This window comes from Leopardus geoffroyi, chromosome B2, assembly GCF_018350155.1.
Source record: "Leopardus geoffroyi isolate Oge1 chromosome B2, O.geoffroyi_Oge1_pat1.0, whole genome shotgun sequence".
Taxonomy (NCBI): Eukaryota; Metazoa; Chordata; class Mammalia; order Carnivora; family Felidae; genus Leopardus; species Leopardus geoffroyi.
Genome location: NC_059332.1, coordinates 135,708,127 through 135,718,440, shown reverse-complemented (window position 1 = coordinate 135,718,440; position 10,314 = coordinate 135,708,127). Strand labels below are relative to the sequence as shown.

At 44.4% G+C, this 10,314-nt stretch overlaps 1 long non-coding RNA gene across 5 annotated transcripts; it reads left to right on the top strand.

Annotated features, from left to right (window-relative positions):
* Positions 1-224: 224 nt before the first annotated feature.
* Positions 225-9,963, top strand: LOC123609168. Of its 5 annotated transcripts, XR_006717642.1 has the most exons (7): positions 225-706; positions 5,394-5,530; positions 7,214-7,296; positions 7,604-7,680; positions 8,302-8,461; positions 9,294-9,419; positions 9,510-9,963. It is a non-coding gene; the product is annotated as an uncharacterized LOC123609168 (long non-coding RNA). The 5 variants fall into 5 exon arrangements; XR_006717645.1 differs by lacking the exon at positions 7,604-7,680 and having other exon boundaries at positions 229-706; positions 9,334-9,419; XR_006717644.1 differs by lacking the exon at positions 7,604-7,680 and having other exon boundaries at positions 230-706; positions 8,359-8,461.
* The last annotated feature ends 351 nt before the right edge of the window (positions 9,964-10,314 follow it).

Genomic DNA, 10,314 nt, shown 5'->3' with positions numbered 1-10,314 from the left:
GTCGCACCACCTCCAAGGGAGCCAGGGGTTGCTTTTAGCCTGTAAGAGAGGATAGCTCCCCCACTGAGTTATCTTCACTCTGAGCTTCTCAAGGATGAGGAACTGTTATGATCCCAGAAAAGGATCTCAAGGAGGAAGATATTTGCCTTTATTTAGTCATTGTACTGGGTAGTCGAGAGGCGGTAGTCTATAAAAGCTTTGGAAGCTGGAAGACAGCCCACAAAGTTAATGTTAAAAGTTATTTATTGACTCTTTGATGGGTGGGGCCTTGTGTTTCTGTGGTACCTCCCCAGAAAGTCCTGCGCTCACATCTAAAAACAAAGCTTCGGGCTATCCCAGCTCTTCCCAGCTCGCTGTGTGGAAAGCTAACATGGCCTTGAGCGCTGGGCTAGACTTGGCTGGGAAACCTCCTTCTCCTGTCTGGGGTGTGATTCTAGCCAGCTCAGGAGCCCAGGTGATCCCGCATGGTTGGGGACCAAGAAGACGTAGTTTGTGAATCCAGGTTAAGCAGTCACTGGCTGTACCCACGAAAACTCCAGAAAGTGCCGCCATCCTTGAGAAAAATCTGCCTTCAGACTGACCGAGGTGCTGATCGATCCTTTCCGCCAAGGAGCTCCGGGAAGTGGGAAACTTTTGCCAGAGGACAGACTGCAGAAGGATCCAAGAGTCACCTTTGCTCAGGTTTCCGCTGGAATGAACTTACTCGGTAAGTATTCCCCAAACAAAAGGCACGATAGTCACCTTTTGGCTTTATCAGGTGTTAACATTTGGCTGCAAATAGGATAAACCACTTGCACCACCGAGGTTCCTGGCTTCCTCAAGGAGGGGTTCTTGGGGTGGCAGGTGCTGTGGATGGCTCTTTCCGCATGTACCCGGGCTGCCAAAGGACAAACAGGTGATGCAAGAGGCGATAGAAGGTGCAGCACATTAGCTCCGTGCGTGCCGGAGGTGAGCAGTTTCAACAAAGCCAAGGGAGAAAATCTACCTGACGGTGGTACGCCCTCATTAAAGGGATCAGACCTCTAAGGGGAAGTTCGTGGCTGTGGGGGCTTTGGAAGCCCCTCTCAACGAGAAACTTCTGTAAGGATTCTGACCCCATCCTTCACAACTTCTCAAGCAGCTGAGTTCATCAGACTGGCTGAGGCTGAGGACACTCTTTGCAGGAACATTCTCTGGAAGAAGACTCAGGCAGCATGGTGTGAGAACCTGTTCCGGTCTGATGTGTGGCCCCTGTTCTGATGCTTGATGACACTTCTCAACTCCTGAAGAATAAGGGGTGCACCTCTCCCCCCCCCCCTTTTTGTAAATCACAAATCAACAGGACGTAATAGTTCCAATGCCCCTTCTCTTTCTTTCCAAAACTCCAGCTTCTGTCCCTTCCAGAGGTCAGTCCTAAAAGAGCGCTCAGAAGAAGTATTCAGAAAATATGGATTTAGCACAGAACAAAAGTAGCCCAACTCCACCCCTGGGGAGTCATTAAAAGCAGTAAGCCGACAGCTAATCTACAACACTGAACAGTAACAAGTACCTGTTCTGTAAGTAATCCAGGGAGCCTGAGTTGATGTGTGTGATTTGGGGCAATCACGAGTGCTTTCATTCGGGGAGAAGTTCATGCTTGTGTCAAGATGAAACCTCACGCCCTCGGAAAATGTAAAGAATGCTGGCGTGTCTTCGTTAGTCTTCTGTAGTTTTCACACCAAGTAAAGACTGTAGAATTTACATGTATTGTTATTATTCTAACTGAAAGCAAACCAGCGCCCTATTTGATAGATATTACACCTGGAGTCGTTTTCAAATACTGGGTCATGTCTGGAAATGGATACAAGTTCCTACATGATCACACTTTAAAAAATCACTTAACTGTTTGCTTGGGTTTTCACTAGTGGGGGGAAAGAGAAAACATGATTTAAAAATGTAATCATTACAGACGATTTGCTTGACGGTGGGGAGGTATGGAAACCATACTCCCAGCCAGTTACACTTTAAACAAAATGTAAATACACATACTTTAAGACTCAGAATCCAGACAAGCATTTACAAAGCAATGCACCAGGAATTTAACATATGTTAAAATAGAGAAAACCCCAGGCCCTAAATGGTGTCACTTAGACCAAGTTCCCAAACCCCAGGGGCTTAAAACCCCTTCTGACCGCAGTTTCCATCTTGCCCAAGAAACGTGGCCTCAACTGGTCAGTCAGGAAAATCTTTCTTTCCATCAGTGGCAACCAGTCTGTCCCCTGGGTCCTCTCCATCTCCCAAAGAAAGATCAGGGAATCTGTGTGAGAAGACGCCTTGCCTTCCTTCCTAGCAAACTGCCTGGTCTGGAATAATCGTTCCTCACCGTCTGTGTCTAAAAACCTTCCATTTTCTACCATTTCTCGGGACTTCCCTCCACTTGCTAGGTGGGGCGCTGCCTGACTCAGGAACGGCTTGGTTAAGCCAATTAGGTCTTCAAATGTACCTGGTTGAATTTCATTATTTAGCACATATGATGAGTGATATGTATTTTCTTTCCTGAAGTGGGGTCCCATTTCCTCCCTTCCTTCCTTCTTTTCCTTCCTTTCTTCCTTCCTCCTTTCTTCCTTTCTTTTCCCCTCCTGCCCTCCCCTCCCCTTTTCTTTCTCTTGTCTCTGTCTTTTTGTCACACAAAAAGACGTCATCTCACAAAAATGATCTCTTCTTTTCAAACTAGGCTCTTTTTGGGGGGCAGGGGGAGGGGGGAGTGGTTACCTTTCTTGCTTCTTTCTATCCCCAGGGAACTGTAGGTCTGTTCCCACTCCATCTTTGTGGGTGTAGTTCGAGCCAACAGATTCCTTTCCTCCTCAAACTAAGTGCCTGCTCATTTTTACGAATTAGAGGAACTTAAGTAAAACTTTAGTAGATTAGCTCCTATAAATAAATATAATAAAATTCACATGCCAGATAAATCCATTTGTGTTCTGGAGGGGCTCAGACTTACACAGCAGGTAAGGAGCCTCGAGGCCAACACCACCGCATCTGGCCGGCCCTCCTCTTGCAGACAGACCCACAAGCCCTGTGTCCCCCAGTGCCCTTGCAAGCCGGCTGTCTGCTGGGGGGTGCATTCCACACAGACCTAGCCTAGGGTATTGCTCCCTCGGGAAACAAGACAAAACATCCAACCAAATGAAAGGAAAATCCAAACAATAAGCGAAGGCATTTCCTACCATGCTAGTCTCTTGTAACACTGATCAAAAACTTCTAACATTATCAATCCGTTTCCTCTATTAACAACATTGCTTACTATTTGTTTTGTTTCTTTTTTTAAAGCCTACTAGTGTGTGTGTGTGTGTGTCTGTCTGTGACAGAGAGAGAGAGACTTGGAGTTTTTCTGCTATAAACACTGCTCATAACTCACATTTTTCTCAATATGACATTGCTTTTTTAACTTTATAGGATCTTGCACTGTGCCTAAGTTTTAGTTTTTTCTGCAATGAGTCCTGAAAGCATAAAAATAAAAAATAAGTTGATGTCCTAGAAGGTTGCAAAAATGGCCACAGGTTTTCACTCCTTGTATCCATTCGCTTTGCGATGCAACTTTGCTGCTTCCCCCACCGCCCCCGTCAAGAAATTGACCTGTTTCCGCACTCATGACCCGCGTTGGCCAATGGAATGCGGTAGAAGTGACCGTGTACGCCATTTGCTCTTTCTTAAAACCCCACCTCCGCCATGTGAAACCTCCAGGCTGGCCCACTGCTAGATGGGAGGCCGTGGCCTCGTTGCCCCCACCCCTGCCAATATCCAGCCAACCGGTAAACACGCGGGTAAAGTCATGCCGCTCGGTAAGGCCCAGCCCACCTGCCAGTTGACCTCAGTCTCATGAGCGAGCCCGGCTGAGATCAGCCACACCTGGCCCAGATGGACAGAACGGCCCAGATGACCTGCAGACACGTGACTAACAGTAAATGATTGCAGCTTTGCGGCACTAACTTTGGTCTGGGGCCTCAAATACCTGATTCACTTACATTTTCTTTGAGCATGTTTTGTTCTTAACTCTAACCCATATAAAGCCTACTTTTTTTGCATAGGGTGAGGTAGTTAAGGGGCTTTTATTTGTTTTAGCTGTATGTGTGGCCAGTTTTCTCAACACTATTGAACTTTCTTTCATCACTGATTTGAAATACCATGGTTTTCATTAACTAAATCCCCACATGCACAAGGGCTTGCTTCTGGACTGGCTAATAGGTTCTGATGTTTTATTTTCTGTGTCTGAGCCAATAACACAATGTTTAATTCCTTAATCTGAGAGTATGACTTGGTATCTGGAATGTTCCTGGGAAATAATGCAGGGGCCCAATTATTAGAAGTAAAGGGAGGGGATGTTATCTTAAATACTTTCGTATTTCCTCTAGAATCCACATAGCTCCTGTGGACATGGTGGTGATTGCAAAAACATTTGGTCTTCTGCATTGCAAATCTGTGGCGTTTAACATACTAGGAATACATTTGGGAGCCTGTGGTTTACAGAGATGATATTTATGGTCCTGATCTCTTTTTGTCTTCACCACTCTATCAGGTACAAGGTCAGCAAGCTGAGAAAGGCTATATCATCATGATGGTGGAGGAAGAAACAGGGAAAAGAAGGAAAAACAGCAGAAAAGGAGGAGAAAAAAACTAACGTCTACTGAGTGTTTACTCTGTCAGTGTCTATACCAAACACTGTACCTGCCTTGCCTTCTTTACAGCTTTGTGAGGTTAGTGCTATTTATATATCCAGTTGTCAGAAGAGAAGGTGAGAGTCCGAGAAGCTATGTAACCAGTTCAAAGCCACACAGTAAATGAGTCAAAATTCTGAATGAATGTGAATGCAAGGAAAAAAAAACAAACCTGGAAGAAAATCTGCTTCATGGTTAGCAGGTGACTGGGATGCCGTGGGATTCTGCAGTAACACGGTGGGCGGTTTTCTCTCTCACAGCCTGGCTGGACCAGGAACCGAGGGAGGAGGCGGGGGCAAGACATGCTCTGCGATCGGCCTCGCGGAGCTGTGTTACCCAGCCTGCCCCGCGCCGGTCTCGCCTGCCCCGTTCTCCCAGGACATTGCACTCTTGCCTAGGATCCGGCTTCTGCATGACTCTCTAGTCCTTCCCTTTATAAGGGGTGGAACCAGATCAATGAAAGAATTTTATACAGAAAAGAATTAATGAGAAATAGGTGACAAGGACATTTAGAAGGGACAGGAAAAATTCAGTTTTGCCTTTTACTTCCTATTTCCTCTTCTCAGGCCCCCTGTCGCCCAGGTGTGCACACGTGGTGGGTGTTGGCCCTATTTGGCTGTGTTCGTTATATTGCAACGGTAAAAAAAAAAAAAAAAAAAGGTGAAGGTTGGATTATGAATATCGGGACAGAGGTGATAACCTTTTTTTTTGGCCCAATAGAAAAACAGAATAGGACTTCGGAAAAGAGAAGAAAATAGGGGGAAAGCAATAACTTATAAAAAGAAGAATAGAAAGGACAAAAAAAAAGTGAAATAAATTAAAGTCACAAAGATGGAAAGGATAACACGGAGTTGCCAGTAGGTCCATTAAATAGGAATGGACTGAATTCTAGTAAAAGACTCAGACAGGCATTTTTCACTTCATTTCATTTATTTTTAAAAATATTTTTGAGAGAGGGATGCCTGGGTGGCTCAGTCGGTTAAGGGTCCGGCTTCGGCTCAGGTCGTGATCTGGCGGTCCGTGAGTTCGAGCCCCGCGTCGGGCTCTGGGCTGACGGCTCAGAGCCTGGAGCCTGCTTCCGATTCTGTGTCTCCCTCTCTCTCTGACCCTCCCCCGTTCATGCTCTATCTCTCTCTGTCTCAAAAATAAATAAACGTTAAAAAAAATTTTTTTTTGAGAGAGAGAGTGCATGCACACAAGCAGGGGAGGGGAAGAGAGGGAAACAGAGGCTCTGAAGCAGGCTCTGTGCTGACAGCAGACTGCCTGATGCCTATGAGGGGCTCGAACTCACTCATGAACGGAGAGATCATGACCTGAACGGAAGTCAGCCAAAGTTTAACCAATGAGCCACCCAGGTGCCCCTAGGCATTTTTCATTTTAAAAGACTACACATAAAGTTAAATGAAAAAGAGAAAATCAAGGAATGCATAAGTATATGTAGCAAATATACGACATTCTTATTTGCTTTTTACTTGTACCTGACAAGGTGAAATTAAAGGATCAAGGTCAAAGACAAAGGTTAGGGTATTGGGCTGCAACCTAAGGCAGCAAAGGTGAGCATCTGGACGGATGGGTGCTCTTCTCTTTGTTTCGTCGCCTCCTTTTTTTCCCTTTCTTTTTATTTTTTTAATGACAGCAGCTAGTTTTTTGTTGAACACTCACATCTCATAAAAATAATTAAGTACTGAGATGATCCAGGAAGCCAGCTTGAAGTGAGTCGCTTAAAGGTAAAAACAATATTGTTCTGCAGGGTTAAGATTGTGATTAGATTCTTAATTGGATTCTGACTACACCCAGTTAAATTTAGGCACAGTAAAATTAAAAATTAAAATTGAGATGTTAGGTACTCTAGGAACAGAAATAGAGTGTAGAGAATACTACCTCTTCCAAACAAGTAGAAGGTAACAAATAAAAAAACTAAAATAAAAGCTCAAGCCAAAAAAAAAAAAAAAAAAAAAAGCAAGAAAGGAGAAAAAAAATGGATGTACAAAATGTAAGATTGTAGGAAAAACACAAATTCATTCATTCAACAGTTATAGTATCGAGGGCCTACTAGAAACCACATATTGTGGGATACAGCAGTAAACAAAATATAGAAAATATCTGCCTTCATGAAGCTTCTGTCCTAGTCAGGGGAAACGTAATGGTTCAGATAAATGAACAAAGCATGCGGCATGTCTTACGATGATAAACACAAGACAAATAGATGCAATGGATATGTTAAGGGTGGAAGAAAGCTTGTCAAAAATGGCCTCACTGAGAAAGAGGTTTTCAAAAAAAAATATGAGGGAGGTAAAGAAGTGAACCATGTGGCTATGAGGAGAAGAGCATTTCAGACAAGGGAAGTGCAAATATCCTGGGGCTAGCCTGAGCTTGAGGAGGCTACACAGAACAGAGGGGAGGGTAGGAGGAGGTGAGATCAGAGGTGAGGCAGGATCAGATCATTGTAGGACCTTTCACTTTAAGTGAAATGGGTAGTCTTCAGAGGATTTTTTGAGAAGAGGGAGATGATCTATCTTTTTTTTTTTTTTTCTTTTTAGGAGGCTCATTCTAGATGCTGCAACGTGAACAGACCACAGGAAGAAACAGCAGACGGTGATTGGGTGGCTCCTGTGTAATCCAGGTGAGGGACCGTGCAAGTCAGAGAGGTGAGGTGGTGGGAAGGGCAGGGGAGTCTGGAGAGATTGTAAAGAGGTTATCCACAGGATTTGCCGACAGATTACAAGTGCGGTGCGCAAGAGATGAGTCGGGGTGGTGTTTATTAGGCACTTGGAGCCGTGCAAGCAAATTAAGTTTATAATTGCAAGTAACCCTAAATCTGAGATATATACCATTATCATCCCCAAGTGAGCTGGAGGAGCCAGAGTTCCTGGCAGGTCGTTGGCCAGTGCATCACCCTGCGGTGCGCTCTCTCTCTTCCTTCCTTTCAGAGAAACCTCCCAGGTTGCCAGAGCCAGGTTTGCTTGTTCCCTACGGCTTTGACCAAACCCAGATGCCCTGGCCCAGAGTGAGTGTGTGTGCTTGGCAAAACTGCCCTGCACTGCGTAGAAAAGTGAATGCTGCTTAAGAAAAACCAAATGCAGGGCGCCTGCAGTCGGTTGAGCGTCCAACTTCGGCTCAGATCACGATCTCGCGGTCTGTGGGTTCGAGCCCTGCTTCGGGCTCTGTGCCAACAGCTCGGAGCCTGGGGCCTGCTTCAGACTCTGTGTCTCCCTCTCGCTCTGCTCCTCCTCTGCTCGCATTCTCTCTTTCTCTCTCTTTGTCAAAAATAAACATTAAAAAAAAAATCTTAAAGAAAAGCCAAATGTGATCTCTTGGCTTTTAAACTTGTCTCGCAGAAAATCATCATGTCACCTTGGAAGACGTGAAACTGGTGAAGGCAGCAAATGACTTTACTTGGTACCACCTTACAAATGAACAGCCCCATCTTTCACGAATCAATGAACATTTATGATGGAGGAGAAATCAGTGGATGGCACATATCTCATGTTTAGGATTGACTGCGATTGTAAATTTACCTGTCACAATTCCAAGGGCATAATAAGTGCATTGCAAATACTAGCTGTCATCATGACCAAATAAGTAAAATCTTTAACAGGTTTTTTTTTTTTTTTTTTTTTTTGAGAAGTAATGAACTTGGTAAATGTTAGCATTCGTTTGCAAATTGTCTTCTCCTCCATCAAAGAGATGGGGACTGAGACCTGGAAATACATAAAAGCTTAAAGGCTAGGACCCGCCACCGACTGAGAATCCACGTAAGTGATGCAAAACTCCTCTAAAATTATCATGTGAGTCGGTGAAAGACAAGAAAATAAAAAAAGTTCTGCGACGTTTTCCCAAATCATCATTTTTTAAATGAGGAACACGTGCTCGATACTCAGAATTAAAGTCTAATTTAGCAAAGAAATTAGAACAGCATCCTATCATCGGAAATGCTTCTAGAGTTCCTTCCCTATGATGTAGCCTCCTGAGTGGCTTTGCACCTGCCAGTCTATGAATGTCCCCACCTGCTTAAGTGCTTGGCACCTTCCCTTCCTGCTACCTACGCAAGAGTCTCCTTACCACAGCCAAAGCCTTCCCCACACAAGATTCTTTCTTATCCCCAGTTCACCGCTTATCCATTAAACAGTGTCCATTCTCAAGCTTCAGCATCGATAAGATTCATGTGAGCAGTCTGTTCAAATGCAGATTCCCGGGCTTCAGCCCCGGACTCCAGATTTAGTAAACAGGTGAACATGGGACTCTGTTTTGTGACAGATGACATTCTCATACACATTGTCCACTGACCGTCCTTGGAGAAGCATTGTTTTGAGAATAGTGTGCATCTTGGTGCTCAAAGTGTGAGCCACGGGCCAGCAGCACCTGTAGTGTTTGGGGCTGGTTAGAAATGCAGAATCTGGGGCCCCATCTGCGACCTTCTGAGTCAGGATCTGCCTTGTGACAACATCCATAGGCGCTTCACATTCATGTTAAATTTTGAGGAGCACTGATTACATCAGACAAAAGAAATATGTTGACCGTATGTTTTAGTAAGGGCTTTTTTGTACTTTGAGGCTTTAATTTTAAAGTGTTGTGTTTTTTTTTTGTTGTTGTTGTTGTTTTTTTTTTGAGAAATCATAGGCACTGTTCTCCACTCCTCCGATTTGGTTCCCTTCTCCAGAACATGAAGATTTCTTACAGAGATTACTTTATCTTTGCCTTTACAAAATCAGTTTTGAGGAATTTCTGGCTCATCAAGAGAAGCAGGTGATATTTTAAATCTAGTATAATTTTCTCAACCGTGCATAGACAGTTCGTGCAGTTACTAAGTATGTACGTTTGATTTGTTTGCTTCAGCCATGACATTGGGGTCATCCTCCAGACAAATATCTCATCTCGCCTGATGAAATCAGGAAGGTGCTTCTGGTGTCCAAGGGATGAATGTCTCATCTCCTGGGAGGGGACTGAAGTCCTCAGCCAGGGGAAGCCAGAACATCTGTTACAGGCATGATCCAGCCTGCTGGCTGAGCGGAATCTACGGAGGCACTTAGAATAAAGCCTTGGGTCTTCATCAGAAGACATTGCCGTGGTCATCAAGCCATTTGCAATGGAATCCAGGATGCGCTCATAGGGACTAAATACGCTTATGAAAAAATGGTTATTAGTATAATAGTGGGTCCAGAAAGCTCACTGCCTCAGGCACTGACTTTCCTTTGGCTCATTTGAAAAAAAAAAGATGGGGCACCTGGGTGGCTCAGTCGGTTAAGCGGCCGACTTCGGCTCAGGTCATGACCTCGCAGTCCGTGAGTTCGAGCCCCGCGTCGGGCTCTGTGCTGACAGCTCGGAGCCTGGAGCCTGCTCCGGATTCTGTGTCTCCCTCTCTCTGACCCTCCCCTGTTCATGCTCTGTCTCTCCCTGTCTCAAAAATAAATAAAACGTTAAAAAAAATTTTGAAAAAACAAGTTTTTTTGGTTTTTTTTTTTTTTTACTCACTGGAAACAGACTTAATATTTCAGGAAGAACATTTTCACGAACAGAAATTAATTTTGCAGATTCAACAGAGCAGTTCAGATAATGAAAAAGACTGGAAAGACAATGCAAAAGAAGTTTGACTTTTGCTCCCAAAGCACTGTGGGTGCTCCAGCTGGTACTTCTCTTAGAA